The sequence below is a fragment of the Pelophylax lessonae genome (genome assembly GCF_965119305.1).
Source record: "Pelophylax lessonae genome assembly, chromosome: 3".
NCBI lineage: Eukaryota > Metazoa > Chordata > Amphibia > Anura > Ranidae > Pelophylax > Pelophylax lessonae.
Genome location: NC_138770.1, coordinates 408,248,144 through 408,265,194, shown reverse-complemented (window position 1 = coordinate 408,265,194; position 17,051 = coordinate 408,248,144). Strand labels below are relative to the sequence as shown.

The following is a 17,051-nucleotide window of genomic DNA, read 5'->3' as shown; positions in this document are numbered from 1 at the left end:
TTGCAATTGCAACCCCTGTGACCCCTATAGTTACACCCATGCATATGACCATACTACTGGGTGGTAACCAAAAAAATCAAACTTACAAAAAATGTTTTAAAACAGTAGAATAGGAGGGTGAAAAGAGGAGCATGGGGATACAGTAGAGGGTAGATGTGGGGACATGTACACAACCGAGGACCATAGTCTAAAGATTAAACATAGTACCATGTAACACCAAAGAATTGACACAAACAATACAGTTCTATATAGAGCATATGGATGATAATTTTATTCACATGGTGCATATGCCTAAAGCCTGGTACATACTATTCGTTTTTTCAATTGGTTGAACGAAAAAAAACTGTCATCTCCAGGCAGAGCCGTTATACTATGCGAAGTTAGTATAGCGATCTCCCCCACTGAACTATTGTGTTCTGACAGTAGGACGGCCCCCCACTAGAACACTCCAATAAGCGCTCTCTGCCATTGGCTGAGAGCGCTGATCGGGAGTCAGTCAGCTGCTGGTTATCCAGCATGCACATCCAAAAGACCAACATATACATGGGCCAAATGTTGGCCGTTTTTTTGAACCGGCAAATGTCTCCCAACATTCAGCCCTGTGTGTACTCGGCTTAAGGGTTCCAAGAAGGACTCTCAAGTTTTTGTTCCCATCTACACCTGAGTGTACATGTTTATGACTAGGCAGATGGGATTGCAAAGAAGAGGAAAATAATCGCAAGCTCTGGCTTATCATATGGAAAACAACAGTAACTGACAGAAAAAGATCCAAGACAGCAGATTACTTTTTCCTACAATATTGGTCTTCTGAGATTGTCTGTCAAAGCCTGCTAGTACCTATAGACTTTAAATTAAGCAGTGACCACCTCATGTCTACAGGTCACGTTTAGTACAATGGAACATGTTCAGTTTTTTTATCCACATACGTTTATGATACAGATTGGATGTTCTCCATTTTTATGTAAATTTTCTGTGTCTTTTTGAACTACATGAGATTGTTATTGTTTTGTGATATGTTGACATCTTGTGGTGGTTTTGGGCCACTACAACTTGTTTAATATGCGATAATGTTTTTTTCATTAGTCCTTCTGTGCAGTGTGTACTGTATAATAATAGTTAGTTCAGTCCTAGCTAGACCCTCCCTGTTTCTTCCACGTTCCCGCAGTCAGTGTTAGTGCTCCACAGAGACAGGGCTTAGGAAAGTCATTGTCTTTTTTTTTTTTTTTATTTAAAATTTTTTGACAATTTAACAAGCCAGAAAATACAACAGGTATACAAAAGAATCGAACAAAACAATATGCAACGGTGATTGGAGAGTCCGAGTAGGGGGGGGGGGGGAGAGTGGGGAGGGAGGGACGGCCAGAACTCAATGGCCAGACTTTACATGAGTCCTAAGTTGGCATAGGTGACGGGGATTGTGGAACCACTCATAGTGAATGTAAACTCAACAGGGGGGGGGGGGGGTCGTCTGAAGTTTTTGACAAGTGCTTGAGGAAGACGTTCCACTTGGCTTGGAAAAGTCCTGTGGCAGAGGGGGACACAGTGTCCAAGTTGATGCGGTCAATGGAAAGGAGTGTGGTTAGCTCTGGCTGTAGCATGGATACGAGGGGGGGGGGGGTAGTTGCAATCCAATGTTTCAGGATCAGTCGCCTGGCAACTAGTAGAGCGGTAAGGATCCAAAGACGAGGGGAGTCGTCTGGCATGCTTGACCATTTCTGCAGGCGTTTGTCCCAGTAGCCAAACAGCAGGAGAAGAGGGTCTTTCGGGACAGTCAATTTGGTAACTGATTTAATGTAGGCGAGCACCCTATCCAAAAATAACGAAATAGAGGGACAGTCCCAAAACTTGTGATAGAGGGATGGGCGTTCAATAAGGCAGAGCGGACATTTGTGGGCATCTGGGATCGTATTATCTGAGAGGAACGGGATATGTGCTCTATGAAAGATCTTGAGTTGCGTTTCCTTCCAGATAGAGTTAGGGGTGAGTCCAAGAGTTGTTCGAAGACCACTTATGATCTTAGGTAGGGTGTCTTCTCCAGGAATGTCTTTGGTCCAGTTCTTTGCAGAGGAAGTAAAGATAGCTGGCGGGCACGAGTGTAAGAGGGGTTTATAAACTGCAGAGATGGGGTAATTGCCCGAGGCTACAAGAGAGTCTATAAGTGACGGCCGAAAACGTTGATCCGGTTCGGATACGGTGGTGCGGATAAAATGACGGCATTGTGCCAAGTAGAAATGGTCCGAAGCAGACAAGTCATATCCATTGGAAATGTCCGGGATAGGGAGTAAAAGACCAGTTTGGGTGTTGTAGAGGTGGGCGAAGGTGACCAATCCTTTCAAGTTCCAACGATCATAAACTGCGTGATCAAGACCAGGGGGAAAGGCCGGGTTGCTCCGGATCGGCATATATTTGGAGAAATACAGTGGAAGCTTCAGCAGCTTGCGTATCTCCCTCCACGCTATAACCGTGTCCCTTAGGAGCAGGCTATGTCGCAGGTTGGGAGGGAATTGAGCCCATCTGACATGGAGAAGGGCTGCTAGGTCAAACGGCTTGGACATCTGGGACTCCAACTCATAGTTCGAGAATTGTGACGTCCGAGATATCCAGTCCAAAGCCACCCTCAACAAACATGACAGATTATACAACCGTATGTCAGGAAAATTGATACCTGCGTCTCGCCTGGGGAGGCTTAACTTTTTGGAGGATATGCGAGGTCTCTTCCCTCTCCACAGAAAACGAGAAAAGGCCCTGGAGAGCTCCTGTACTTCTTTGTGCTTGATCAGTAATGGCAAGGTTTGCAAAAAGTACAGTATGCGTGCAAAGCTGACCATTTTAACCAAATGGCATCTCCCCAAGAGAGACAGCGGTAGATCCTTCCAGTTTTCCAGTTCCCCTTTAATCTTGGCGAATAGTGGGGGGTAATTGAGGGTGTAAATTGATGCAGGCGTCCTACCGATTTTTATACCCAGGTAAGTGATAGCATGGGGTGCAATCTTAAAGGGGGAATTACGTTCCCATGTGCGTTGTACGGCAGACCCCAAGGGGAGAATTTCGCTCTTAGAGTAATTTATTTTAAGGCCCGAGCATTTCCTGAAGGCGTCAAAGGTAGAAACTATCGTAGGTATGTCATCAGCGGGTCGAGAAGTGAAGAGAAGGACATCGTCAGCGAATAGGGAGATCCGGAGTTGTCGGTCCCCTACACTAGCACCGTGCAAGGGCGCCTTGGTGGAAAAGTAACGCGACCAGGGTTCCATCGCCAGGTTAAAGAGCAACGGGGATAGGGGGCACCCTTGACGCATTCCTTTGTACAGTCTAAAATCGTCCATCATGGATCCACCCACACACAGTCTAGCAGTCGGAGAGGCGTACATAGAGGTAACCAGGTGCACGAATGGGCCCTTAAAACCCATAGTGTCCAGGACCCGCCGTAGCCAGTTAAAGTTCACGTTGTCGAACGCTTTTTCGGCGTCTAGCGTTACTATGGCCAGGTCTTTGTCGGGATAAATGCGGGCTTGTTCTAGCACCAGTAACACCTCCCGAATGTTCGCAGTAGCCGAACGTCCTTTGGTGAAACCGGATTGGGCTGGGTGAATTCGAGTAGGCATAATAAGCGCCAGGCGTGAGGCAACAATTTTTGATAGAATTTTGACGTCGAGGTTGAGTAGAGATATAGGGCGGTATGATCCAGGTTCCAGAGGATCTTTTCCTTTTTTCGCAAGCAATTTAATAATAGCCTGGTTACCCATCGGTAGGTAAGGCCCCCCATCCCAAATATGGGAGTAGACGGCAACCAATGTAGGGACCAAGCATGTCATGGCCGATTTGTAAAATTCCCCTGTGAGACCGTCGGGACCAGGAGATTTGTTAGCCGCTAAGTGACGTATCGTTTGTGTGATTTCTTCCGCCGATATCGGAGCGTTAAGCATACGCAGTTGAGCAGGGTCAATAAGAGGAAGCTCCTTGTCCGACAGAAACATATCACCCGCCGATTCCTCTACGTCTTCCCGCCCGTATAACGAAGAGTAAAAATCCCTCATGATGCGTTGCACGCCTTGTGGAGAGGAGTCTACCAAGCCCAAGGGATCCCGAAGAGAGCCGATGTGTGTGGGAGAAGGCCGTCCCTTGCACACGCTCGCCAACATCTTGCCCGCTTTGTTGCCGAACCTGTGCAAGGACGCAGCTAGGTGGGCAGTGTGTATGCGTTCTACCTTTTCTGCCCAGTCATCAAAAGCTCTCTTGGCTAGAAGCCAAGCTTCCGTGGCCTTGGGGGTGTTCGTGAGAAGTAGGTGTCTATGCGCCGCGTGTAAACGTTCGCTCGCCGCTTTGTAACCGCTTTTGGCATGTCTCTTGTACGCTGTCGCGGCGGCCCCTTAGGAAGGGTTTTCCCGCTTCCCAGAAAAGATGTGGGGAGAAAGAGTGCGCCGCGTTAGCCGCCGAGTAGGTGTGCCATTCACGCTCAAGATAAGACTGGAAGTCATGATTTTTTGCCAAAAAGGAGGGGAAACGCCAAATGAGTGGGACCGTCGGGGAGCCCGCGAGGTCGATGGACAGGGCTAGGGGAGAGTGGTCAGAAATAGCCATATCATGAATAAGTGCGTCTTGTATCAGGGGGAGGAGAGAGTCGGAACAGAAGAAATAGTCGATCCTAGTTAAAGTCTTGTGAGGGTGAGAGTAAAAGGTATACTCACGGTCTGTCGGGTGGAAATGCCGCCACACGTCAGTCAGTGATAGTGAGTCAACAAGAGTGGTCAGGGGAGTAGGAGTTTCCATTGTGCGGGAGCGGGATGATTGAGGGTGCAAGGATTTATCCATGACTACATCCATAACCGCATTGAAATCGCCCCCAGCAGTCGCGGGGTCTGTGGAGATGTCAGGACCCGTGACGATAGCGATGAGTAAAAGGACTGGTCAAGTACATTAGGAGCATATACGTTGGATATGATTAATTCCCTATTGTTAATGCGAACATGGGCAGAGACATAACGGCCTTCCTCATCCGTATCCACAGCCAAAATTTCCACTGAGAGCTTCTTGTGGAAAAGAATGAGGACACCAGCCTTGCGGCCCACCGCCGCTGATCCTATCACCTTACCCACCCACAGCTTTTCCATGTGGTGCATATCCGCCGCCGGAAGGTGCGATTCCTGGAGAAGAGCTATGTCCGCCCGGAGGCGCTTTAGATGCCGCAGGACTTTCATCCTCTTCGCCGGGGGTCTGAGTCCCTTAACGTTCCAGGATATCAGCGTCATTTGTCATACAAAAATGGTCGAAACGCCAGACAGTGTTGGTATACCATGCCCAACAACAGGATATAGGTATACCAGGGTACTGTGGGGGAAGCTACAGAGGTCAAAGAAAAAGGTTCCAAGTGTAGTCTAGAGTACGAGGGGTGACGACCATGGGGGGGAGCATGCCAAGGGGAGAAGGCAAGGGATAACTGGAAGGAGCAACATCTACAAAACAGAGAAACATAGCAAAACAACAGCATCAACTTCACTTTTTTCCGCATGTGTGTGCGATAGAGCGCAGCTCCCCAAGCGTGACTCCAAAAACAACAGGGGCAGATCAAGCCCTACAAACGAATGCATCTGGAGTGAGACCTGGGTCGCGAAGCACTAACAGAGCTAGGCGCTGCCACGGTACTAAGATGCGGAGCATTGAGAGGAGATCAGTAAACATTAAAGGCTGGAATAAGTAAACGCGTAAGTAAATGAGATAAGCAGGTTAATCAGCTCCAGCTTGTGGAGGATATGCTTACGGATAATGCCGTGTGACGGCAGGTGTCATCCAGGGACAGGTCACCGAAGAAAAGTACAGATGTCCCAGGAGACATAAGGTAGCACCAAGGAGCCAGGAGAAAGGTCAATGAGGGGGTCCAGAGTGGCCAGAGCTAACCACATCCGCATATCGCTGCCTTTTCGGAGATTCTTTCCGTGGGCTGTGCTGTGGATCCGGTCTGGAAAGGGAGGACGATTTTTATGCCGAGGACTGACCCGAGTCGCCATGATGAAGGGATCGAACAAATTTTTCTGCATCCGAGGGGTCCTGGAAGGACAGTTGTTCGCCATTCGGGGCACGAAGGCGTAGCGTCACCGGGTAGGCCAAGGTAAATTTTAAACGTTCGTTGTGTAGTTGCGAGCAAACGTTCTGGAAAGCTTTACGTCTTTTTGCGACGTCGACTGAATAGTCAGCGAAGATCAGTATTTTCATACCTTCTATTTGGAAGTGTGGAGTTTGGCGGAATTTCTGCAAGATGGCTGATTTGTCCGCATAGTTGAGGTATTTAGCGATTATTGGGCGAGGGGTCTTTCGTTCCTCAGAATAGAGTCCCATCCTGTGCGCCCGTTCCACCACACATATCCCTTGCAGGCCCAGGGCAGCCGGTATTTTGCGTGCACACAGTTCAGGGATAGCCGAGGGGGCAACAGATTCCGGGATCCCTATGAACCGAAGGTTGCTCCGTCTGGATCGGTTCTCCAAATCCTCAAGCTTGTCCATTATCACCCTATTGAGCTTATCCTGGGATTGTTCTGTACCCTGCATCTGGTAGATTTCGTCCTCTATGCTGGAGATTCTACCTTCAGCTTCATTTAAGCGACGGGAGTGAGACTCCAGCTCTTTCCTGATGCAGGCCATGCCTGCAGCCACCGCTTGTTCCACAGAAGCTTTGATGGTGGGTGTGAGCAGGGCGACCACTGCCTGGGCGATCCGATCCGTGGAGGGGTCCGCAGCTGTAGGGGATGTGGCAGAGGCCGGCTGCGAGCTCTCCTCGGGCTGCTGGGAGGTGTCCATGGCAGCAGGAGCAGGCGATTTCGCGGAGCAGGCCGCGACCGCGGCCTCGATTTGGGCCGTGCCCGGCGGAGGTCGCGGCGCCGCCTTTTCTAGGAAGCGCTCCATGGCGGAGCAAGATGTAGGGCTGTGCCGGGTCCAGGGAGGTTCGGAAGGCAGATGGAGTGCCAATGGGGCAGGCTGGAGGTGTCGGGCCGGCTTTTTATGCCGATTTTAGGAGCCACGCCGCGGGAGCTGAGTAGTGCTCAACTACTCCATGCGGCGCCGGAACCTGAAGTGTAGTCATTGTCTTTTTACACTTCAAAGGACTGGAAAAACATTTTGTGTACTGCAATTAGCTAAAGTAAAATTGTGTTGTTTTAATTGAAGAGTTTCCTGTGAATGGTGCCCGTTCAGCAGGTGACTATATTGTCTGGACAGACTGGGTCTAAGGAAGTATGTCAATGCATGAAGCGACATTTGAATCAGAACATGGGATGTGTATCAACATACTGTATATGTATAATTATATACAGTATATAATCATAAAAACCTATAAATACTCAGGCTATGTGTGTGTGATTCCAAAATATCTGCAGCTGCTGTCCGCCCAGTGCTATTACACCTCAAAAAATACAATTATAATAATACAGCGCTTGCCAATAAAACATACTGTATAAACATAATGTGCTCAAAAAAAAAGTATATATAAAAAACATATACAAAGTCTTTCAAATGTTCTCATATAAAGTGCTCAAGTGCTCCAAACTCCATTAGTAAGGTGCTGAAGTGTTTCATGTAAACATGTTGTGAAGTGTGCCACACTCCCCTCTCGTATCCCCACTCACCAGAGAGAATGGACCCACAGCTTTTCAGTCTGGGGGTCGACCAAACTTGTATCTGGTGTTGTGGATATCAGGCCTCTTGGCGTTAAGATTGGGTCTCACCAATAATACTCTTGGGGCAGCTTTATTATCCTCCAGGCTCAATAAAACAAAATAATGCTCATAGTGAAGTATTGTAAAATTAATTTATTTTTGTTTGCTCAAAATTCAAAGCAACTTACAAAATGTTATATCAAAGCGGGCATAGACAACCATGAAGCTCTTCCGGGTACGCTACTATTCGGCATGGGTAACGTCCATGGTTTGACAGAACTGGAAATACGTCAATGCGTTTCAACCCTCCTCCAGGGCATCATCAAGAACATCATTTCTGGTTCACCGATGGACTCATTTATATGCACGGGGATAGTACCTCCCTCTTTGATTGGCCAATTGGACAACCGCAATTGGAATGGCTATACTTGCTCCACTTCCTATACCCAAATAACATCACTTCCTGAATACATTGCAATACCATTTATCTCATGAACTGTGCTATTATTTAAAAACACTTTATTCATATCACTCTATATCCTTTTTTTCGTCTGGTTCAGTTAATCCTCAATCTTTCCAAATCATGTTCCACCATAGCTTTGAAAACCTCTGTAAAATGATTATTGGCTATCTTGGGGTTAAAGAAAGAATTGTTCCTTAATTGGGTGTGTTGATAATAATATACCTCCTGATTAATAATTTTTGACCTTTTGCATAATATTTCTAAATGTTAATTTTCTTATAAATCTCTGAAAATCAATAAAAAGTTCAAATGTAATCAAATTCCTATCCGGGGCGTATTTTAAACCATGTTCTAAAACCTTTAATTCATCTTCTGTAAACGTTACATCATTTAAAGTGATACTAAAGAGGATTATGACACACAGGCAGAAGTCATTATGGAGAGGTTCCAAGAAAAAGGGTATAATGTTAATGATTTAAAAAGAACAAAGGAAACAATAAGAGATATAGATAGAGATAACCTGTTTAAAAAGAAGGAAATTAAGAAAAAGGACTATGGAGTGGCTTTTATGTCAGGTTTTATTTGTCAATGCAAACAGTTTGAAAAAATAATGAGAAAACACTAACCTCTATTGTTAAAGGATGAAGAGTTAAAAAGAATACTGCCTAGCAAATCTCAGTTTATGTACACTAAACCCCCAACGTTACGGATGAGGTTAGCCCACATTGTTATAAACCCCCCTAAGAAGAGTTGTACATTTTTAGATCAGGTAGGGTTTTTTAGTTGTAGTAAATGTGTGATCTGTAGGACTTCCAAATATAGGAAAAGAAAAATTACACGCTTTGTATCCCATTCTCGAGGAGGGTCCTTTGAAATTAAGAAATGTATCACCTGTGGTACTACACATGTTACCTACCTTCTTGCTTGTCCTTGTTGATTCCTATATGTGGGTAGAACCACAAGGAGGCTAGGGGTAAGGTTAAGAGAACATGTGAACAACATAAAAAATGGGTACAAGCACCACAGTTTGTCCAACCACTTTAGATTGTTCCATGACAGGGTCCCTAGTGGTTTGACTTTTTGTGGTATAGACAGAGTTGAAGCACATTGGAGAGGGAGCAATCTTAAAAAGGCGATCTCCCAGAATGAAACTCAATGGATTTATCGGCTGGTAACTTTGAGCCCATTGGGGTTAAATATAGAGTTAGATCTGAATTGTTTCTTATCCAATTGGTAAAAATACAAATTTTAATTTATTTTTATTTTATTTTCATTTATGTTTTTTTTCACTTTTTGTACTTATTTATTTTTATTTTTATTATTTTCTATACATTTATTTTTTCTATTTTTATTTTCTTTTGATGGTATTTTTCATTTCATTTTATTTTTCTCTAATAAGTCTATTTTTATTTTCATTTTCATTTCATTTATATTCATATTTTTATATCTATTTCTATTTTTATATTCATTTTATTTTTGTTATTTTTATTTTTTTCATTTTATTTCATTCATTTTGATTCATACTTTATCTTTATTATTTTTTATTATTTATTTTTATAAAATAACCTTTTCATTTATATACCTTTTCTTCTATAATTTTTGTATTATTTAATATATCATAGTTGTTTGATAGAATAGTGGATTGATTGTATAGCTACTTTTTGCATAATAAAGTGTTTTTAAATAATAGCACAGTTCATGAGATAAACGATATTGCAATGTATTCAGGAAGTGATGTAATTTGGGTATAGGACGTGGAGCAAGTATAGCCATTCCAATTGCTGTAGTCCGATTGGCCAATCAAAGAGGGAGATACTATACCCATTCATATAAATTAGTCCATTTGTGAACCGGAAATGAAGTCCCTGATGATGGAGGAGGGGCGAAACGGGTTGACGTATTTCCAGTTCCGTCAAACTAACTAAGTCACTTCCATCCTCAGTGGAATGCACGCTGAATAGCGGTGAACCCGGAAGAGCTTCATGATTGTCTATGCCCACTTTTATCTACAATTTTGTAAGTTTCTTTCCGTTTTGCCCAAATAAACATTAATTTTACAGTACTTCACTATGAGCATTATTTTTTTTATTGAGCCTGGAGGATATTAAAGCTGCCCCAAGAGTATTATAGGTGAGACTCGATCTTAACGCTAAGAGGCCTGATATCCACAACACCAGATACAAGTTTGGTCGACCCCCAGACTGAAAAGCCGTGGGTCCATTCTCTCCGGTGAGTGGGGATACGAGAGGGGAGTGTGGCACACTTCACAGCATCTTTACATGAAACAATTCAGCACCTTACTATTGGAGTTTAGAGCACTTGAGCACTTTAATGAGAACTTTTGAAAGACTTTGTATACGTTTTTTATATATACTTATTTGAGCACGTTATGTTTATATGGTTTTTATTGGCAAGCGCTGTATTATTACAATAGTATACAATCATATCTTGTGCAAAAAATATGCTTCTATTATGAAGTCCTTAAAATCTGAGGAGTGGAGAACAGGAATCGGGTCTGAGGAACGAGTCTACAGGTGGAGAACAGGAGCTAAAGCCAAATTTCCCCCATTCTATTCACATTCATGCAAAAGGGAGTCATGTCCGTGTATTGATGGCTGCCATTTTATTGAAGTCTACAGGAGCCTGACAAGTTGATCCTTTTTGTCTTGCACCAGTCTATCCACATGCTGATCTGAATGATACAGGTGTATGGGGCATTTGCTCAGTACTATTTTAATTGTTTTGGGCTACATACTGTATGCTGTCTAATATGTTTATATTTTTGTGGTAGAAAAGTGGAACACTGAGGAAATCCACACAGACATAAGGACAACATACAATCTTGATGCAGATAGCATTTTGGCAGGATTTGAACCTTAACTGAGAGCTGCAAAACTAGAGTGTTAACCTGATGGATTATGATTAGTAATCTTGCAGGAAATAACAAACATTTATCTCATTGCTGGAAACCGTCAAATTGGTAGCTATAAATATGTGTGCACCAGGAGTAAAAAAAAGTATTTATGACATCTTTGTTAGTGGCTATTTTTAGATTTTTATGGGGGGAATTTAAACTTGAACACGATTTAATTTTAAAATTGACTCTCTGTTCCTGTAATAGCTTTGTGCAGTAAGAATTGTTGCACTTACAACCTGAGCCCAATATTCGTACATTACTTTGTGAAAGTATATATTGCTCTAAAGTAAACCTCGCTTTTAAACACTGTTTAATACATGCTGTTAGTGTTATTGTCCATCAACACCAAAGTGCTTATAATAGTGACATATTTGTGAAAATTCCAACTTCTCCAAAAAAAAACGTGGGCTGTGAGGAGTGATCTTCCACCACTGGTAAATTAAATGCCTACTTGCCAGAAATAAAACTATTTATACATATCCAATCAATGAGGTCTCCCCCATGCCAAAAGATATATTCCGCTGGTGCCATTAAATCCATTTAGACTCCAGGGTTTGAGCCATAGAATGTAAAGAACAAAGGGCCTTTTATAGTATAGTATTTTCTATTTATTGGTAGCGCATATTGAATTAAAACACTTACAAGATCGTAAAAGACATGAGGCTGATTCTTACAGCAGGGACACCGTTCCGCGTTCCACCTGCGTTCCAAGTAGAGGAAGTGACATGTCACGTTGTGTTACTCTACGCGCATTTCGTCAGAACGTCCGATGTCATCAGGGGTCACATTATTTTTTTTTTGGAGAAGTTGGAATTTTCACGAATATATCACTATTATAAGCATATTGGTGTTGATGGACAATAACACTAACAGCATGTATTAAACAGTGTTTGAAAGCCCGGTTTACTTCATAGCAATATATACTTTCACATAGTTTGGCCTTAAATGGCTTTTTAACCTGCTGCTTTACTTGTAATTTTTACTGTTATATAAATTAGATTCACAATAATTAATCATATTAATCTTGGTATATCATTATATACATTCTATAATCTTTTATTCACTTTGCACGAATACGATTTCACAGTGATTATTTGATTAATCAAGGGATGCGCAGGTATAAAGTATTGGTTTATTATTTGTACATTACTGTCTCTCGCGAGTACTAATCCCACACTTCCACACTGCCACATCATAAGCCTACACAGTACCTTCATAGTGTACTGATCCCTAAGACTCCATGTACACGGGACGTTGTTAAAAGTCCCTTTGAATGCTGGAATTTTTAGGACGTTTGAAACGTCCGTTCGGTCGCGTTTGTACCCGCGTTTAGCGGGCGTTTAGCGGCGTTTGCGGGCGTTTGCGTTTAGAAGCGTTCCTAGAGGTCAAAAAAATTATTCCCCTTTAAAATGGAAAAACGCGAACGCTAAACGCGGGTCATCGCGTTCGGATGCGTTCGGATGCGTTCAGACGCGTTTGGACGTGTTTGTGCATTTGAAACGCCGGAAAACACACGTTCGAACGCAAATAATTGCGTTCTAAAAACAGTCCCTGAACCAGGGGCGTAACTACAGGGGTTGCAGGGGTTGCGATTGCTACCGGGCCCCATGCTCCAGGGGGCCCAGTAGCAAACCAGTGGGTGAACTTCCAGGATTGCAAAAGTCACACTTGCGACCGGGCCCTGGCATTGCACCACTGTGGGGAGGCCCCAAGATTGCAGGAAGGGAGCCCACTGCAGAACTTGTGAAAGGATCCTGCTGCGGGACCGTAATAAAAGGCCATGCAACGAGAATAAAGAGCCCCAGGATTAGTGGGAAGAGCCCTGGGCTTGAAGGGAAGGGCCCCGGCCAGGGATCTGGGGGGGCCCTTCATGGTTTCTTGCATCGGGGCCCTGAAGGCTCTAGTTACGCCTCTGCCCTGAACGCAACTGCCTGCAAATCAGTGTTAATTTTGGCAGCAAATTTCAATTTAGTTTTAGTCTTAGTCTTAGGACTAAAATGGCATTTTAGTTTTAGTCCCATTTTAGTCTTCTGCAAGTGTTTTAGTTTTAGTCATATTTAGTCGACTAAAACTCCAGTATATTTTAGTCGACTAAAACGCCCTACATTTTAGTCGACTAAAACTCATTTTAGTCATCTATAATGGAATGGGTGTAGTTCAATTGTAATTTGTAATGCATTATTTAAGCATTTCTCTACAATTTCCAAACTCATTATATACTGCTGCTGGTACTGGAGTGAAAAATCTAATATGTTATTATTTATGCTTTGAGCATGCACCCGTGTTAATTTTTGGCAGCAAATTTCGATTTAGTTTTAGTTATAGTCTTTTGACTAAAATGCCATTTTAGTTTTAGTCATATTTTAGTCTTAAGACTAAAATGCCATTTTAGTTTTAGTCGTATTTTAGTCATCTGAATTGTGTTAGTCGACGAAAACGTTTTAGTCGGTTTTAGTCGATGAAATTAACACTGCTGCAAATGACTGTAAACGACCTGGTGTACATGGACAGATAAGATAAAATGTAGATGGGTTCAGGGGCTTCTGAAAAAAACGCCCAATTGCTCCTAAACGACCATTTCCAGCGTCCCGTGTACATGGAGCCTAATTTCTCCATTTACGATATCACTGTAGGTACCTCAAATAATCAACCAATATGAACCAGACAACTGATTTTTGGACTCTTTCTTCGGACTGTATATACACTTTGATCACTATATGAGGAGCTTTCCTTTGTTTGTATTTTGAATTTTGGATTGTCTAATTATAATCATTAGCGCTGCACTTATACTCACTATATACTGTAGGTACCTACATAAAGAAGATGAACATCTTTTTCCAGTTATATTATTCAAGTTGTTTGTCACATTTAATTGATTTGTCTAGCGCATGCATTTGACTAGTCCAGACCTGTACAGTCAATACATTACGTATGCATAATTGAAAGCCACCAAAGACAACTGCACCTGGAAAGGTCACAATGGATCAATATAGTCAAAATGCTGATGTCAAACAAACATCATTAATAATACCATTCCTTTTTTAACCTGCTCTACAGTCTAAAGGTCACCTATCTAGCTAAAGACAAGTGTTTTATCCGATTTGTACAATTTTTGTATTCTTGAATTATATTTTGTAACTTTTATAATCATAAAATCAAATCCTGTGAGCAGAGAGTGGAGGGCGGGGCTGTGCCACGCTATGTGTCAATAGACTCACACAGCCCTTCTCGGGATCAAGCCTATAAGTGCACCTGGTCTGTATGGAAAGCCCCCTAATGCAGCAGTACAGCAGATGGCGGAAAATGGGGTGGTGACTTGGGCAGCTACTCTGGATGCAGATGTCCCAGTTTCGATGAGCCTCCTAGTTCAGCATCAAGCACAGCAACCTGCTCTCTCTCTGGCACTACACAGCTTGACACAGCACGGATCAGTACAGTATGGCTTGGCACAGCATAGCTCTCTTTCTCTCCTACCCGTTTGGCACGCTTCCCCAACTGCCGACTCCTTCCAAGGCTTTTACTTTTATATGGTCCCTCCTGCTCTCAGGTCCTTATGGGCCTTGTAGTTGCGGCCCACAAACATTTGTAGTAAGAATCCTTCTACAAGACTACAACTTCTGTTAATTTGTAATCTAGTTGCAGTCACGCATGACTAATTGGCAACGCCATCTTGTAGAAAAATAGTTAGTAGACAAAGTCTCAATAGTTTATTTTTATCAATAAACAAAATAGACAGTAAATGAAAAGAAGAGAAATCTAAATAAAATCAATATTTGTTGTGACCACCCTTTGCCTTTTTAAAGGAACTCTGCAGTTGTTGTTCCAAACATCGTGGAGAACTAACCACAGATGTTCTGTGGATGTCGGCTCCCTCAGATCCTTCTGTCTGTTCATGTAATTCCAGACAGACTCAATGATGTTGAGATCAGGGCTCTAAGGGAGCCAAACTATCTCTTCTAGGACTCCTTGTTCTTCTTTAGGCTCCATGTACACGGGACGTTGTTAAAAGTCCCTTTGAATGCTGGAATTTTTAGGACGTTTGAAACGTCCGTTCGGTCGCGTTTGTACCTGCGTTTAGCAGGCGTTTAGCGGGCGTTTTGCGGGTGTTTGCGGGCGTTTGCGTTTAGAACCGTTCCTAGAGGTCAAAAAAATTATTCCCCTTTAAAATGGAAAAACGCGAATGCCAAACGCGGGTCATCGCGTTCGGACGCGTTCGGTCGCGTTTTTGCGTTTGAAACGCCGGGAAACACACGTTCGAACGCAAATAATTGCGTTCTAAAAACAGTCCCTGAACGCAACTGCCCGCAAACGACCGCAAACGACCTGGTGTACTTGGACAGATAAGATAAAATGTAGATGGGTTCAGGGGCTTCTAAAAAAAACGCCCAACTGCTCCTAAACGGCCATTTCCAGCGTCCCGTGTACATGGAGCCTTACACTGAAAATAGTTCTCAATGACATTGGCTGTATGTTTGTGGTCATTGTCCTGCTGCAGAATTTAATTGGTGCCTATTACACACCTACCTGATGGCACAGCATGATGGATAAGTATCTGCTTGTATTTCTCAGCTTTGAGGACACCATTGCTCCTGACCAAATATCCAACTCCATTTGCAAAAACCCAAACTTGCAAGGAACCTCCACCATGCTTCACTGTTCCCAGCAGACACTCCTTATTGTAGCGCACTCCAGCCCTTCATGAGCAAACTGCCTTTTGACTCATTAGTCCAGAGCATCTGCTGTCAGTTTTCTGCACCCCAATTCCTATGTTTTTGTGCATAGTTGAGTCACTTAGTTTTGTTTCAATGTCCAACTTGGCCCAATCTAACTATACATATATCATACTTAGCTGATGCCCCTGGAATCTGGAAACCACTGAAGTAGTCACTGCTAGTCCAGTGATCTCCACTAGCTTCCAGGTCCAGAACTGAGAAGCTGCCCTGCTGTATTCTAAACACAGGAGGTGGACCGCTTGCCACAGGCACAATTCAATATTTTGATGAATGAATTCAAAGTGTCCTCTGATTGGATGTGGTGAAGAGTAGGGATGATCGAACGGTTCGGGTCGACCATCGGTTCGACCCGAACATTGGATGTTCGATATTCGGCCGAATACCGAACTTTTTGCGGCAAAAGTTCGGTATTCGGCCACCAGAACCGCCCAAAATGCACTGGGACAGGAACTGGGCTTTAAAAGCCCGTGATTGGCCCAGAAACGTCTGCAAAAGCCAATGAGGGGGCAGGAGTCTCCTAGGAACGTGATTGGAGTGACTACGGGGACCAGAGGCCAATCAGGAGTGAATACGCCCCACACTATATAAGATGGCCCCGCCTAACCCCTAGCACAGTTATCCAGAGCCTGTTGAAGAGAGTTGAAGCAGTTCTGTCTGACTCCTGCTTGCTACACTACATTTCCTACATATCGAGTGGTTCTAAAGCTCCATATAGCAGAATTGTATTTAGCTTACAGCCAGTGTAGTTAGATACAGCGATTGTGCTGGTTCTTAGAGTTAAAAAAAAAAAAAAAAAAAAAAAAAAAAAAACTTAAGGGACAGTGTCAGTCTTCTGCTGTATGGAGCTTTCTATTTAGTGGAAAGGGATATCTAGTGTAGTTAGGGAACTTTGTACTACATTAGTTAGATTTGAAAATTTAGTTTCTGTAGGGAAAGTGTGAGGGTTCTGTTTAGTGAGCACGTGGCACAGTGCTGCTGTATCACAGCAGGTATACGTGCTTGCTAGGCAGCAAAATACAGTGACAACTTAACGCCTGTTGTTCAAAGCGTTAGGTCCACTGTGCAAAAGGCTTTGCTACTGTGCGTGAACCGCAACTGCTGTGCTGTATCCAGCGACAACTGTGGGTCGCATAGCAGTGTGCGTTTTTCACCGCACACAGTTGCCAACGCATCAGTGACAACCTAACGCCTGTTGTTCAAAGCGTTAGGTCCACTGTGCAAAAGGCTTTGCTACTGTGCGTGAACCGCAACTGCTGTGCTGTATCCAGCGACAACTGTGGGTCGCATAGCAGTGT

General features: G+C 43.5%; 1 protein-coding gene across 1 annotated transcript in view; it reads left to right on the top strand.

The window, feature by feature from the left end:
- ROS1 (ROS proto-oncogene 1, receptor tyrosine kinase) overlaps positions 1–17,051 on the top strand; it is a 229,385-nt gene that overhangs the window by 12,215 nt on the left and 200,119 nt on the right. The gene's annotated exons all lie outside the window — the stretch shown is intronic.